Here is a 17,078-nt window from a genome sequence, read left to right as displayed (position 1 = left end):
TGGTCAATTTGGCTGTTGAAACTTGTACATGCTTTGTGAAGTTCTCTTGTTGTGTTTTCGGCTTCATCAAATTAGTTATATTCCTCTATAACTTGTCCATTCCTGTTAGCATATCGTCAAATCTTTTTTCAAGGTTCTTAGTTTCTTTGCATTGGGTTAGAACATGTTCTTTTAGCTCACAGAAGTTTCTTATTACCCACTTTCTGAAGTCTGATTCTGTCATTTCATCACACTCATTCTCCATGCAGTCTTGTTCCCTTGCTTGTGAGGAGTTGTGATCCCTTGTAGTAGGAGAGGTGTTCTGGTTTCGGGTGTTTTCGTCATTTTTGTGCTGGCTTCTTTCGATGTGTTTTCATCGTTTTTGTGCTGGCTTCTTTCGATGTGTGTGGATTTATCCACATGTTGTCTTTGTAGTTACTGAGTTTCAGATTGGGTCTCTAAGTGGACGTCTGGTTTGTTGATGATGAAGTTATTTCTGTTTCTTAGTTTTTCTTCTAACAGTCTGGCCTCTCTGCTGTAGGACTGCTGAGGTTTACTGCAGGCCCTGCTATCCTGGGGATCACCTGCAGCAGCTGCAGAACAGTAAGGGTTGCTACCAGTTTCTTCTTCTGCTATTTTTGTCCCAGAAGTCTACCCACCAAATGTCAGTCTGATCTGTCCTTTATGAGGTGAGTCTTTGGATATACAGGGGTCAGGGAGCTGCTTGAGGAGGTTGTCTGTCCATTATAGGAGCTGAAGTGTTGAGCTGTGAGCTCCATTTTTCATTCACAGCTGCTGGGCAGGTGTGTTAAAGTCTTTTGCAGCATAACTCATAAACCCCTTTTTTTCTCAGGTGCTCTGTCCTGGGGAGTCAGGGCTTTATTTATGAGTTTCTGGGTTGCTGCTACTTTTTTTTCAGGGCTTTTCTGCCCAGCAAGGAGGCAGCCTAGTTACTGTCTGCCTGCAGAGGCTTTGCTGAGGTGCTGTGGGCTCTGCCCTGCTGCTGTGTGAACTTCCCTGCAGTCCTGTTTATATAGGTGTAGTTAGAACTGCGTCGGCAATGGTGGCCCACCTCTGTAATGGCAGGTTGCCTCGGCAATGGCGGGCTCCCTCAGCAATTGTGGACTACCTTCGTAGTGGTGAAGTGCCTTGGTAATGGCCCACGCCCCTCCCCCACAGAGCTGGACCATCCTTGGTTCAGCTGTGCTTGCTGTGAAACTCTCAACCCAGCGCATATCCAACTGATATTTTTTTTTTGTGAGGTTGCAATCAGCTGGGCCTGGTCACCTGGCTTTCTGCCTCAGAGCCTTTTTTTTTTTTTTTTTTTAATTGAATGGTCCACTCTCTCCCAGGTGTTCCAGGTGCCTGTTGAAAAGGCACCATGATCTGTGTGATTTCCCGTGCAGTAACCCACTGAGCCTGCTGAAACAGCAGCACTGAGATTTGTGGTGCTCTTTTACCCGGGAATCTCCTGGCCTGGCTTCCTGTTTCAGTCCCCTTTTTAATCAGATGAATGTGCGACTCTGCCTTCCCGGAGCTCCAGTCGCCAGTTAAAGGGCCCCCAGATCAGTGTATTTTGTATGGAGAACCACCGTGCCAGGGTGCCGGCAAAATAGCCATGCTGGTGACTTGTGGGGCTCCTCTGCCTGGGAATCTCCTGGTCTGTGGGCAATAAAAATTTGTCTGGAAGTGTGGCGTCCACTCACCCTCTGTGCTTTGACTGGGAGCTGCAATCCTGAGCTGCTCCTAATCGGGCATCTTGCATCTTCTTGTTTTTTGGTTTTATGTTTAAGTCTTGAATCCATCTTGAATTAATTTTTGTGTAAAGTGTAAGGAAGGGGTCCAGTTTCTGTTTTCTGCATATGGCTAGCCAGTTTTCCCAGTACCATTTATTAAATAGGAAATTTTTTCCTTATTGCTCTTTTTTGTGTCATTTGTCAAAGATCAGATAGTTGTAGATGTGTGGTGTTATTTTTTAGGCCTTTGTTGTGTTCCATTGGTCTGTTATGGTACCAGTACCACACTGTTTTGGTTACTGTAGCCTTGTAGTATAGTTTGAAGTCAGCTAGTGTGATACCTCCAGCTTTGTTCTTTTTGCTTAAGATTGTCTTAGCTCTGTGGACTCTTTTTTGGTTCCATATGAAATTTAAAGTAGTTTTTTCTAATTCTGTGAAAGAAAGTCAATGGTAGCTTAATGGGAATAGCATTGCGTCTATAAATTGATTTGGGCAGTATGGCCATTTTCATGATACTGATTTTTTCTATTCATAAGCATGGAATTGTATTTTCTATAGAGACAGGGTTTGCTATGTTGCCCAGACTAGTCTTGAACTTCTGGGCTCAAGTGATTCTTCTGCCTTTGGCTCCACAGTTGCTGAGACTGCAGCTGAGCCACCACGCCTTGCTTAAATTAATGAATTTCAAACACATTTGATGTGTTTTAATCCACTGCAACTATTTTTTTTTCTTTTTGATGCACACATTATCCTCTTTGTAGTCTCTTTAAATTAGCTTCTGTTTCCTCTTGACATCATGACTGATGATATTCATAATGGATAAATTACCATTATTAAGTTTTTCGTTAATCTTTGACCTAATAATTTTAGCAGCCATTGATTGTTGTTGTCTACAACCATGTTTTCATCAGGTACTGTATTTCTTACCTGGAAAATTTCAACTATTTGGTCATGCTGAAGCCTAGTTTGTTCAGTAAAGGCATGATAAATACTTGATTCTTTCCCTTTTTATGGACATGTTTTCAGAAAAATAAGTTTACTCTCTAGCATTGTCCAGTGTTGACTAGCAAGGGTGATTTTTTTCTTTTCTTTTTTTTGAGATGGAGTTTCGCTCTTGTTACCCAGGCTGGAGTGCAATGGCGCGATCTCGGCTCACCGCAACCTCTGCCTCCTGGGTTCAGGCAATTCTCCTGCCTCAGCCTCCCGAGTAGCTGGGATTACAGGCACGTGCCACCATGTCCAGCTAATTTTTTATATTTTTAGTAGAAATGGGGTCTCACCATGTTGACCAAGATGGTCTCGAGCTCTTGACCTCATGATCCACCCACCTCGGCCTCCCAAAGTGCTGGGATTACAGGCTTGAGCCACCGTGCCTGGCCCCGATTTTTTTCTTTAAGTATTATTATGAACTAATGGATTTTAAACGTATTTGAGTGTTTTAATTGACTGCAGCCATTATTCTTTTTGATGCTCAGCCTTATAGCCTTTGGAAGTCTCTTTAAGTTGTTGCTCTGTCTTTTTGATGTGATTCCAGTAGTCTCATAGCTTTCTTGTTTTCTGGTGTAATAAGATGTTCCATCTCATGTGCATTTCTTTTTTTTTTTTTTGAGACAGAGTTAGGCTCTTGTTACCCAGGCTGGAGTGCAATGGCGCAATCTTGGCTCACCGCAACCTCCGCCTCCTGGGTTCAAGCGATTCTTCTGCCTCAGCCTCCTGAGTAGCTGGGATTACAGGCACATGCCACCATGACCAGCTAAATTTTTGTATTTTTAGTAGAGATGGGGTTTCACCGTGTTGACCAGGATGGTCTCGATCTCTTGACCTTGTAATCCACCCGCCTCGGCCTCCCAAAGTGCTGTGATTACAGGTGTGAGCCACTGCGCCTGGCCTCATCTGCATTTCTTACTCCAATTCTGGAAAAGGTATTTCTCTAAGCTATGGTTCTTCTTAGTGGCAAGAGGTATTTAGATACTAGAGTTTGGGTGCTAGGGATCTATGTAGCTGTTGATTTAGTCTTTGCTTCTGGGTTATAGAATGTCTAATTGATAGGGTTAGGGAATATTGATTTTATTTTTTATTAGTGCTGTATTGAGGTATTATTTACATACAGGAACAAATGTACAAATACTGTGTAGAGCTTGATAAATTTTGAAAGATGTATACACTCATGTAATCTGAATCACCCTCCTCAGCATTGGTTGTTCAGACTAGCATGAATCAGATATTTCACCTAGTATCAAGCTCTCACAGTAATTTCAAAGATACAGGTAATAAAGAAGCTTCTCTGTTCCAGAACAGGTGTGGCAGTCTCTGACCTGGGACTAAAGTGTCTGCTGTGGTTACTGCTGCTAGACCATTAAACAAGTTCTTTAAACTCTCATAATGATGCTGTCTGTGGGCTTGTGACTAGAGAGGGTGGGGCCCCTCTTAGGTGAGCAGTGTGGGTATGAAGCAGTGGAGAGTGGTTCTGCTCAAGTCTAAGTCTCATAGCAGCATATAGGAGGGCTTTGGGTATTGTCCGAGGTGTACATAGGGGAGCCTGGCTTTTCTGCCTCTCCTTGGCTGAGTAGCAGCTGTACTCATGTCAGCTTAAACTCAGGCTGAAGTTGGGCTGCAGCTCAGAATTAAACTCTAAAAATGACACTTTGGCCTATGCCCTGGGATACTGGGGCACCACCCAGGTGAGCAGCATGGGCAAAAAGCTATGGGGAGTGTAGTCTGATTGCATCTCAGTTTCACAGCAGCCCGTTGCAGGGTGGTGGTTATTCTGTAGATAAGTGTCGGGTAGCCTGATTTCCCTGTTGGTTTTTTACTTGGCTGTGACTGTGGCCATGTCTGCCTGAACTCAGGCTGAGTGCAGGACTCAGTCCGGCATTGAACTCAGAAGATGGTGCCTTGGGCTTGGGGATAGAGAGGGTGGGGCACCACCCAGCCAAGGAACGTGAGCAAGGAGGTATAGAGAGTGTGATCTACTTAAGTCTCGGTCTCACCAGCAGCTTGTAGCAGGGTGGCAAGTATTCTCCTGGGGGTGCATAGCCATGCTTTTTCTTCCTCTTTTTTTCTTTCTTCGAGCAGTATAGTGGCTATAGCCATGTCTTTAGGTCCCGGTATCTAAGCTCTTAAAGTGGCTCCCTGCTGAGGCTGCTCCAGACTTGGATGCCTGTGGGATTCTGTGTGGACTCCTTTTCTGGAACAATGTCTCTGTGTGATCTTTAGGCAACTCCATATATGAGGTTCCAGGCCCTAGTCAATTGAGAGTTTCTCCTATAGCCAATGTTGTAAAAGCTTGTTTCAGAGCTCTGGGGATTTTTCTCTGTTTCCTTGCATACAGTAGCCCTTCTGGGCTCTCAACTGGTTTCCATTTGGGCATGCTTCCCTGAACCCTCTCCTTTCTTACTTCTGAGGCTATCTCTTCTCTGGTGATTCTTAAACAATCTGTTCAGACTGTGTCTACTTACTATTCTGGTTTTTCCCTGTGGAGAAGGCACACTACTACCTTATCTGGTTGGCCATCTTGATTATTTTCTCCCTCATTCATTGTTTATCACTGTGGTTTGATGGGTTTCTGTGGTGGGAATGTTTGATTTTACTTGTTTGTTTTTACTTGTGTGTTTGTTCTTCCCTGTAGGTTTTATTCTTTCATGTGTTTTTATGATTGCAGATTGTCATCCTTTTCACTTCCAGGTATTGGCCTCCCTTAAGCATCTCTTGTAGGGGTGGTCTAGTGCTGATGAATTCCTTCAGCTTTAGCTTGGCTGGGAAAGACTACTACTTCATTTATGAAAGACCACTTTGCTGGTTATTGTATTCTTGACTAGCAGTTTCCTCTTAGTACTTTGAATGTATCATTTCATTCTCTACTGTGAGGATTTTACTGAGAAGTTTAGTGTTAGTCTAATAGGGTTTCCTTATAATTGATGACATGGCTTTTTCCTTCTGTTTTTAGAAATAACTCTCCCTCTTAATATTTGACAGTTTGACTATAATACGATGTGGAGAAGACCTTTGGAGATTTTATCTTTTTGGGCATCTGTGAACTTCTTTTATTTGAATGTCTAAATCTCTTGCTAGACTTGGGAAGTTTTCAGCTGTTACTTTGTTAAATACAAAGTGGTTTTGATCCTTTTTTTCCTCTTTTTCCATGACATTGAAAATTCAAATATTTATTTACATTTTGGTGTCTCATATGTCTTGTAGGCTTTTTTCATTCTTTTTTGTTATTTTTTCTCTATTTTTGATTCGGTTAGTTCAAAAGTCTTGTCTTCAAGTTCTGAAATTCTTTCTTCTGTTAGGTCTAGTATATTTTTGTTGTTGTGTGTTTTGTTTTGAAGCAGGGTTTTGTTTTTTCATCCAGCCTGGAGTGCATTGGCATGATCACAGATCACTGCAGCCTCCAATGTCTGGGCTCAATCGATCCTCAGCTTTATGTGTAGTTGGAACTCCAGGGGTATGCCACCATGCTGAGCTAATATTTTAAATGTTTATTAGAGATGAGGTCTTGTTATGCTGACCAGGCTCTTCTCAAACCCCTGAGATCAAGTGATCCTCCTGCCTCAGCCTCCCAAAGTGTTGGGATTATAGGGGTGAGCCACCATGCCAGGCCTAGATCTAGTATATTATTGAAGTGTTAGAATGTATTTTGTGTTTCATTCAGCGAAGCCTTTAGTTCTAGGATTTCTGTTTGGTTCTTTTTATGATATCTATTTGGTAAATTTGTCATTTATAATCTGAATTGTTTTTCTGATTTTTTTATATTATTTTTCAGAATTATCTTTTATCTCACTGAGCTTCTTTAAAATCAGTATTTTGAATTTTTAATCTGGAATTTGAATGATTTCTTTTTGGTTATGATCTGTTGGTGGAGAATTATTAACTTCCTTTGGAGTTATCATATTTTCTTATGTTTTTATGTTTCTTTTGTATGTTTGTGCATTGGGTATAACAGTTGCTTCTTCCAGTGTTTTGGAAATAATTTTGTAGGGAAGTACCTTTTCCTGAAGATGCACCTGTGGTGTTGGTTGGGTAGGGCCCTTTGGCTTCAATTCTGTGTTCATGCGGTAGTATAGTCTTTGTATGATTCTTTTGGATGTAAACAGTCGATGATGTTTGTGATTTCCTCAATGGCTTAGGGTGTGGTTGTTAGTGGGGGCTGTGGAGAAGTTTTTCTGGGTATAGGAATGCCACATTTGCCAGTCTTCAGGCCACAATGGTGGCAGTGCAAGGGCAAGTATGCTTGTTCTTGGTTTCCAGGGCAGAACATGGTGGCACTACCGTGAGCCCAGGTTGGCCAATGCTTGGGTTTCCAGGAGTCTTGCTTGGGTGCCAGTAGTGGGAGTGGTGGGTCAGATGGGTGAGTGGGTTCTTGGGCTCCTAGGCAGTGGGCACAATGTGGGTGATAGTAGCAGTGGCTGGACAAGCCTGTGGTTTCCAAGTGGTCTGCACTGGTATTGGTGCTGGCTGTGATGTGCTGGGTGGGTCATTCAGGCCCACAGGTAGCACGTGCAAATGGATGCCAAATGAATGTGTTAATAGTGGCAGCTTGGGTAGGCCTGAACTTGGGCCCTTGGGAGGAGTGTTCAAGTACTGTGGTGGACTGGGGTAGGTGATACTCAGGGCCTTTGGGTGGTGTGCTCAGGCACTGGTGAGGAAGTATGAAGCTGAGTTGAGTGGACCTGTCCTTAGGTCTAGATGGTGTGTGCCGACTCTGATTGTGGTAGACAGGTGAAGGATGATGCCCAGGTTTCCAATGGAATGCTTGAATAGGGGTGACAGTGGTTGCTTTGCAGCCCTGTTACTGGGGAGGGTGAGGTTACTTTCAGTGGTAGCAGATGTATGGAGGTGGCTGGTGAACACATAATTTGCTTTTACATTTGTTCCAGTGGTGGCAGTTTGCAAGGACAGCAGCTATAGGTGGAAAAGTTTGTCCTTTGGATGTGTGAAAATGTGTGGCAGCTTTGCTGTTTAGGGCATCAGGGTCACTGTAAATGGCTTACAGTTTGATGCTGGTGGTAGCAGCAGCTGGTGTTGTCTGAGGTTATAGGTTGAATAGCCCTCCCTTGGGTCATGTGAAGATGCATAGCTGCCACTCTGCTGGTGGGGTTGGGGTTCCTGCCAGTGGCTTGCAGTTTGGCCTCAACTGTGGCAGCAGCTAACAGCAACAGCGATTGTGGGACAGGAGAGCATTTTCTCTGGGTCTGTGAAAATGCATGGTTGCCGTATTTCCTTGGGGGTAGAGTGGCTGCTAGTGGCTTATGTTTTGGTTCTGTGGCAGCAGCAGCCAATCATGGTGGTAGCTGCAAATGGGATAGCATTTCCTCATGGTCATCAAGATGCATGGCTATTCCTCTGCTTTGGGGAACATGGTTGCTGCCAGTGGCTCTTACCTCTTCCCTGGTACTTCCTGCAGTGGTGGCTGTGGGCTGGAGATGTCAGTTATGCTTCAGGGTTGTGGAGTTGTAGGGGATGTTGGGCCCTAGACCAGGATATGCGCGCAAAATGGCATCATGCTGTAGTTATTTAGAATTGGGGGGTGAGTGTATGAGACACAAGCTGAGCTCCCTCTGGGGAGCAATGTAGTAGTGTAGTCTCTGGGCAGCTCTCTGTGTCTCAGAGCACATGAAGATCAAGGGTCCCTTTTGTGGCTAGGATTGCAGGAGTTTGCAATGAAAATGTGGGCGACTGGGGGTCTCTCATTTATCCTTTCTATGCATTGAAGAGCCTGTCCAGGCTTCTGGCCAAGAAGGCTGCTTCTCTTCTTTCTCCTTCATTGCTTTATGTGTTTCCTGTCACCTTTGTTGAAGTCCCGTGTTCTCTGTTAGGTGATGTATTTGAAGTATAATTATCTACTTGCTATTTTTGCTATTTTGGGGAGGAAAATACCAGTGGCCTCTAGTGAGACATCTTGATTGAAGCCCCTCTCTGAAATAATTTATTCTAATAAACACGTTTTTTTTTGTGTTATATCTATTATATACTGTATCTTTATAATAAAGTAAACTAGAGAAAGGAAAATACTATTAAAATCATAAAGAAGAAGACATGTATTTACTAAGTCTTAGTTCTCATTGTTATCACGTTGAGTAGGCTGAGGAGGAAGAGCATGGGTTGGTCTTGTCTCACAGGTGACAGATGGAAGAGGTAGAAGGATAAATAAGGTAATTTTAACTTAATATTTTTAAATTTTAAAATAAGTTAAAATTATTTAACTTAACTTACTTAAAAATAAGTTAAAATTATTTTAAAGGAAATTAAAATTTTTACTTTTTTTAAAAATAAGTTATACCAGGTGTACTAGGCAGGCACACCTTGTGTAACTTACTGAGAAAAATCTGTAAGTGGACCTTTGCAGTTCAGACCTGTGTCGTTCAAGCATTAAGTATATTTCTTTTTATACATTGTTGGATTGAATTTTCTAATTTTTTGGAAGGTTTTTGCAAAAATTTCCGTGACATATATTGGTTTGTGGCTTTCTCTTTTTGTAATGTTGTTTTCTGGTTTCAGTATTAGGGTGATTCTGGCCTGATGGAATGAGTTTGGGAGTATTTCCTCTGCTTCTGTTCAATGACAGAGAATTGGTATGCATTTTTCCTTAAATGTTTGGTACAATTTACCAGTGAACTTACATAGGCCTGACGCTTTCTGTTTTGGTGGGTTATTAATGGTTGGCTGAATTTTAAAAATATAAATCAGCCTGTTGAGATTATTTATTTTTGCACGAGTTTTGGCAGATTATGTCTTTCAAAGAATTAGTTCATTTAAGTCATCGAATTTGTGGGCCTCGAATTGTTCATAGTATTTTAAAGTTTTAATTTCCAGTGGATCTGTACTGATGACTTCTCTTTCACTTCTGATACTGGCAATTTGTGTTCTCTGTCTTACTTTTCTTAATTAACCTGGTTTTGGTGTTACCAGTTTTATTCATCTTTTCAAAGTATCGAGTTTTGGTTTGTTGATTTTCTCTGTTGATTTCCTATTTTCAAATTGACTGATTTATACTTTTCTGTTTTTGCATGTTTAAGATTTAATTTGCTGTTCTCTTTTGTTTCCTAAGGAACAAACTTAGATTATTAATATTAGTTTTTTTTTCATTTGTAATATATGCATTTCAGTGCTATAAATTTTTGTCTATGCACTACTTGTGCTGTGTTCTATGAATTCTGGTAAGCTGTATTTTAATCTTTATTTTTACATTTTTCATGCTTCTTTGACTCATGTGTTATTAGTAATGTGTTGTTTAAGTCTTACATGTTTGGAGATTTTTTTTTCAATTATCTTTCTGTTATTGATTTCTAGCTTATTCTACTGTGTTCTGAAAGCAGACATTGTATGGTTTCTATTCTTTTAACTCTATTAAGGTGTGTTTTGGTGAATCTTCCATGTGATCTTGAGAGGAATGTATATTCTGCCGCTGTTGGATGAAGTATAGTTCACTCTTGAACAAACATGAGTTTGAACTACATGAGTCTACTTATATGTGGATGACTTACATAAAAGTTCCATCAGTTATGCTTGCTTCTCCTGCCTCCCCTTCTACTTCTTTCACCTCCTCCTTCTCTGCCATCTGTGAGATAGCAAGACCAACCTCTCCTCTTCTTCCCTATCCTCAGCCTGCTCAGTGTGAAGATGATGTAGGATGAAGACCTTAATGATGATCCACTTCCATTAAATAAATAGTAAATATCTCTTCTCTTTATGTGTTTCTTAATAACATTTTCTTTTTTCTTGCTTACTTTACTTGAAAATACAGTATATAATGCGTATAACATACAAAATACTTGCTGATTGATGTCTTGTGTTACCAGTAAAGCTTTTGATCAACAGTAGGCTGTTAGTAATTACGTTTCTGCGGAATCAAAAGTTATACATAGATTTTCAAGAGTGTGAAGGTTTGGCACCCCTTACACTTGCTTTGTTCAAGAGTCAGCTGCAATCTGTAGATGTTAATCATTAACTGTAGACTATTGTTCTTAATTATATCCAAATTATTGATGTTGTTGAATTCAAATGTATCTTTACTGATTTTTCTATGCTGGATTTGTCCACTTCTGATAGAGGGATATTGAAGTCTCCAACTATAATATTAGATTTATTTACTTCTCCTTGCAGTTCTGTTAGTTTTTGAGTCATATATTTTGATGTTCTATCATTAGACACATACAGAGAATGACCCCTTTATCATTGTTTAGTGTTCCTCTTTATCGCTGGAAACTTTTCTTGCTTTGAAGTCTACTCTGTGTGAAATTAGTATAGCTATTAGTGTTTAGTCCCCGTGTTAATTTGTTTCCCTTCGATTAATGTTGTTAGCATGTTATATTTTTATTCATCCGTTTAATTTTTATTTTATTCATTTTTTGAGATAGGGTCTTTTTCTGTCATCCAGGCTAGAGTGTAGCAGTACAACCACGGCTCATTGCAACCCTGAACTCCTGAGCTAAAGTTGTCCTTCTCCTGCTCCAGCCTCCTGAGTAGCTTGTACTATGGGCGTGCACACCATGCCTGACAATTTTTTTTAAGAAATGGATTTTGACATGTTTTTCAGACTTGTCTTGAGCTCCTGGTCTTTAGCAGTTTTCCAGCCTCAGACTCCCAAAGTGTTGGGATGATGGGGGTGAGGCATTATGCCCCATTTACTTTTAATACGTAGGTATCTTTATATTTAAAGTAGATTCTGGTAGACAGTGTATATTTGAATTTTGCTTTTTCGTTCATTCTGACAATCTGTCTTTTAATTGGTGCATTTAGACCAGTGATCCCCAACCTTTATGGCACCAGGGACCGGTTTCATGGAAGACAATTTTTCTGGGAGGGAGGTTGGGGGTTTTGGGATGAAACTGTTCTGCCTCAGATCATCAAGCATTAATTACATTGTCATCAGGAGCACGAAACCTAGATCCCTCATATGTGTGGTTCACAATAGGGTTTGTGCTCCTATGAGACTGTAATGCCGCTGCTGATATGACAGGTAGCCAAGCTCAGGCAGTAATGTTCACTCACCTGCTACTTACCTCCTGCTGTGTGGCCCAGTTCCTACTAGGCCATGGACCCTACCAGTTTGTGTCCTGGGGATTGGGAACCCATGATGTAGACTGTTGACGTTTAGAGTGATTATTGATGTGGTTGCATTGGATTAAGATCTATTTGATGCCATTGCCTCTTCTTTTGTCTTCCACCTTTTCTCTTTTGTGTGTGTGTGTGTGTGCGCTTTAATTGAGCATTTTATACGAGTCTGTTTTATTTCTTAGCACGTCAGTTATACTTTTTTAAGAAACGTGTTTTAGTGGTTTCCCTAGGGTTTGCAGTATACATCTACAACTAATTTAGGCCTGCTTTCAAGTAACACTATATGACTTAATGGGTAGTGTAAGCACCTTATTATAAGAAAATAATCCTAATTTCTCCCTCTTACACCTTGTGGTGTTGATGTTTTTCATTTCACTTATATATAATTATATGTAAGGATATATGTACATATAAACATATAATCAATATCTTATTGCTATTATTTGTGAAGAAACTGCTTTCTGTTATATCAATTGAGAATAAGAAAAATAAAACTTTTTATTTTACCTTCACTTATTCCTTCTTTGATGCTCTTCCTTTTTAATGTGGAAACAGGTTTCTGACCTATATTTTTCTTTTCTTTAAAGAACATATTTTAACATTTTTTGCAAGAAAGGTCTACTAGTTGCATAGTCCCTCAATTTTTGCTTTCTCTAAGAAAGTCTTTTATTTCATCTTCACTTTTCAAGGATAATTTAGGACATAGATTTCTAGGTTGGTGCCTTTTTTTGATTCAATTTTTAATTGAACAAATATTTCACTCTATTCTCTACTTCCTTGCATGCTCTCCAAGGAATTTGTTAGTTTTTATTGCTATAAAGGAAAATCTGAGATTGACTAATTTATAAAGAAAAGAGGTTTAAAGACTGTACTTTCAGGGATCATTTCTGTAGTTCGTTACTAGAGAAGTTTCTCTGAACGTGTAGAGCACTGAAAACCAATTTAGAAGAAAAAAATGCATTCAAAAGTGGGTGAAGGATATGAACAGACACTTTTCAAAAGAAGACATACATGAGGCCAACAAACATATGAAAAAATGCTCATCATCACTCGTCATTAGAGAAATGCAAATCAAAACTACATTGAGATACCATCTCAGGCCAGTTAGAATGGTGATCATTACATCTGGAGACAACAAATGCTGGAGAGGATGTGGAGATATAGGAACACTTTTACACTCTTGGTGGGAGTGCAAATTAGTTCAACCATTGTGGAATATAGTGTGGCAATTCCTCAAGGACCTAGAAATAGAAATTCCGTTTGACCCAGCAATCCCATTACTGGGTATATATCCAAAGGATTATAAATCGTTCTACTATGAAGACACATGCACAAGTATGTTCATTGCAGCACAGTTCACAATAGCAAAGACCTGGAACCACCCAATTGCCCATCAGTGATAGACTGGACTGGGAAAATGTGGCACATATACACCATGGAATACAATGCAGCCATAAAAAATGATGAGTTTGTGTCCTTTGTAGGGACATGGATGAATCTGGAAACCATCATTTGCAGCACACTGACACGAACAGAAAATTAAGCACCATATATTCTAACTCATAGGCGGGTGTTAACAGTAAGAACACATGAACACAGGGAGGGAAGCATCATATACTGGGGTCTGTTGGAGGAGGCTAAGGGAGGGACAGTGAGGGGTAGGGAGGGATAACATGGGGAGAATTGCCAGATATAGGTAATGGGGGAGGATGGAGGTAGCAAACCACATTGCCATGTATGTACCTATGCAACAATCCTGCATGATCTGCACCTGAAGTACAATTAAAAAAAGAAAGAGCTTTATATTGGCTAACAGTTCTGCAGGCTGTATAGAAAGTGTGGTGCCCACACCTGCTTCTGGTGAGTGCCTTAGGAAGTTTACAGTCATGGCAGAAAGCAGAGGGGAAGCCAGCATATCACATGGGGAATGAGGGAGCAAGGATAGGGGAACAAGGGAGAGAAGGGGTATGTCCCAACCACATCTCATGTGAACTGAGTGAGAACTCACTCACCACCAAGAGGATGGTGCTAAGCTGTTCATTAAGGATCTCCCCTATGAACCTTCTCACTAGGTCCACCTCTAACATTGGAAATTACATTTAAACATGAGATTTGGGTGGACAAACATCCAAAGTATATCAGATGTTGACTGTAATTCTTATCTTTACTCCTCTATGGGTATGGTTTTTTTCTCCTCTGGCTTCTTTGAGGTTTTATCTTTGATTTTCTCTGAAAATGATACCCATTGTTTTAATTTTTTTTCTTGCATTCATTCAGCTTGGTGGTCTTTGAGCTTCCTGGATCTATGATTTGGTTTAGGAAAATTCTCAGTATTGTTTTAGGTATTTCTTTTCTTTTTGGCATTCTTGTTACACATATGTTACATGTTTTTTAGTTGTCCCACAATTGGTAGGTCTTCTCTTGTTTCTTTTTAGTCTGTTCTCATTGCTTCTCAGTTTTGAAGTTCCTATTAATGTATCCTGAAGCTCAGAGATTCTTTTCTCAGCCATGTCCAGTCTGCTAGGATGTCCATTGAAGGCATTTTTGATTTCTTTTATGCTGTTTTGATATCTAACATTTCTTTTTGGTTCATTCTAGGATTTCCATCTCTTTGCTTACATTGCCCATTTGTTGTTACTGCATGCTATCTACTTTCTTCATTACAATGTGTAGCATATTAATCATAATTGTTTTAAATTCATTCTCTGATAATTCCAGCATCCCTTCCCCATCTCCATATCTGGTTCTGAATGTTTTCTTTCTTCAAACTGTAGTTTTTGCTCTTGAGTATGCTTTGTAATATTTACTTTTTTTTTTTGAGATGGAGCCTCACTCTGTCACCCAGGGTGGAATGCAGTGGCATGATCTTGACTCACTAAAACCTCAGCCTCCTAGGTTCAAGCAATTCTTCTACCTCAGCTTCCTAAGTATCTGGGAATACAGGTGTGCACCACCATGCCCAGCTAATTTTTAAAAATTTTTTAATTTTTGGTAGAGTCAGGGTTTCACCATGTTAGCCATGCTGGTCTTGATCTTCTGACCTTGTGATCCACCTGCCTTGGCCTCTCAAAGGGCTGGAATTACAGACATGAGTTACTGCGCTTGGCCTATTTTTTTTTTTTTTTTTTTTGAGACAAGGTGTTGCCCTGTTGTCTAGTCTGGAATGCAGTGGCGTGATCTTGGCTCACTGCAACCTCTACCTCCTGGGCTCAAGTGATCCTCCCACCTTAATCTCCTGAGTATCTGGGACTACAGGTGTGCACCACCACACCTGGCTAATTTTTGTATATTTTTTTAGTAGAAATGATTTTGTCATGTCACCCAGGCTAGTCTTGAACTCCTCGGCTCAAGCAATTCACCCACCTCAGCCTCCCAAAGTGCTGGAATTATATGCATGAGCCACTGTGCCTGGCTGTAATTTTTTTTTATCGATAACTGTATATGATATATCAGGTAAAAGCAATTGCTTTAACTATGTCTTTAATAATGTAGTAAAAGCAATTGCTTTAACTATGTCTTTAATAATGTAAGATGTAGCGGGGAGTGATGTGTTGGATAGTCCTATGATTAGGTCTCAGTCTTTTTGTGAGTCTATGTCTCTGGCCTGTGAATTCACAAGCATCTGTCATTCCTCATTGCCCCCGCCCCCCGGCCCCTTTAGGTGGGATAGGATGGCTAGAATAGGATGCAGTTGTGTATTTACCTCCTCTCATGTGGAAGGATAGAGCTGGCTGGAGTTGGATATTTCCTTTCTCCCATGTCAGTTGGGCTTTGATGAAACCTCAGCAGATTAGGCTCTGGTTAACTGGTTTCTTTTCAGGGTAGATACTGTTAAGAATTACAGAGTGCTCTGGGGTATTTCAAAATGGTTTGTTTTCTTCTCCTACTGCTGGAAGCATGAGGGCATTTTACTGTAAAGATACCTATGATACTGTATTTACTGTGAGAACCTGGTCTAGCTCCTGGAGGTGAAACTCACAAAAGCAAGGGAGATCCCCATGACTAGATGCCCCTGGAACTTTTGGCTTTCAGTCTTGCCCACACCTAGTTTCCAGCAGTTTGTCTGCAGTTCAGGTTTTCCTACATAGGCATTGCTTCCTGTAGAAATTTTTGTTCCAGTATGTTGTGATTCTCTTTATCTCTGTCCATTTAACTTTAGGTGTAGCAGTTTTTCCAGTGATTGTACCTATTTTACCTTTTGTTACGGATCTGAGAAAGGTTGTTGATAGTTACTTTGTTCAGCTTTTTAATATGTGTTAGGATGACATAGTGACTTCCAGGCTTCTTACATGTGAAACAAAAACATGAAGTTCCCCGTATTATTATTTTAAATCTTTTGTTCCTTTTTTTTTCTTGAGATGGAGTTTTGCTCTGTCACCAGGCTGGAGTGCAGTGCAGTGGCACAGTTTTGGCTCACTGCAACCTCTTCCTCCTGGGTTCAAGTGATTCTCCTGTCCCAGCCTCGTGAGTACCTGTGACAACAGGCACGTGCCACCATACCCAGTTACTTTTTTGTATTTTTAGTAGAGATGGGGTTTCACCATCTTGGCCAGGATGGTCTCGATCTCTTGACCTCACGATCCACTTGCCTTGGCCTCCCAAAGTGCTAGGATAGGATTACAGGTGTGAGCCACCACGCCTGGCCTGTTCGTTTATAATACTTTTAGAGAGAAAGATTTCTTTCTAAGCATTGCTTTATTTACAAACCACAATATGTTTTGTTTTTTAGTGAAGCATATTTAAAACATTTTCTTGTGACTCCTGTTTTGAACCGTGAGCTATTTGCTTAATTGCCACATACTTGAAGATTTCCCTGATACATGTTTTATTTTTTTATTGATACATAGTATTTGTATATATTTATTGATGTATGTGTGATGTTTTGTTATATGCATAGATTGTGTAATGATGAAGTGTAGGTATTTAGGATATCCATCACCTCAAGGACTTACCATTTCTGTATTTTGGGAACATTTCGAGACCTCTCTTGCTCTTTTGAAATATACAATACGTGATTAACTCTAGTCATCTGCTGTCAAACACTAGAACTTATCCCTTCTATCTAACTGCATGTTTGTACCCATTAAGCAACCTTTCTTTATCCTTCTATTTCTAACACACGCTTCCTAGCCTCTGCTATTGGTCATTCCATTTTCTACCTCCATGAGATCAACTTTTTTTAGCTCCCACATATTAACAAGAATGTAAAATATTTGTCTTTCTGTGCCTGGCTTATTTCACTTAACAGAATGACATGCAGTCCATCCATGTTGCTGCAAATGACAGGATTTCATTATTTTTTAT

The 17,078-nt window shown here is 40.4% G+C and overlaps 1 protein-coding gene and 1 pseudogene across 6 annotated transcripts in view; both read left to right on the top strand.

The window, feature by feature from the left end:
• Positions 1–17,078, top strand: part of STK31 (serine/threonine kinase 31) — a 162,798-nt gene that overhangs the window by 47,728 nt on the left and 97,992 nt on the right. The gene's annotated exons all lie outside the window — the stretch shown is intronic.
• On the top strand, positions 12,637–12,746 carry LOC118144051 (small nucleolar RNA U3; annotated as a pseudogene).

This window comes from Callithrix jacchus, chromosome 11 (assembly GCF_049354715.1).
Source record: "Callithrix jacchus isolate 240 chromosome 11, calJac240_pri, whole genome shotgun sequence".
Lineage (NCBI taxonomy): Eukaryota > Metazoa > Chordata > Mammalia > Primates > Cebidae > Callithrix > Callithrix jacchus.
The sequence above is the reverse complement of the archived record's forward strand: the minus strand, read 5'-3'. Positions and strand labels throughout refer to the sequence as shown.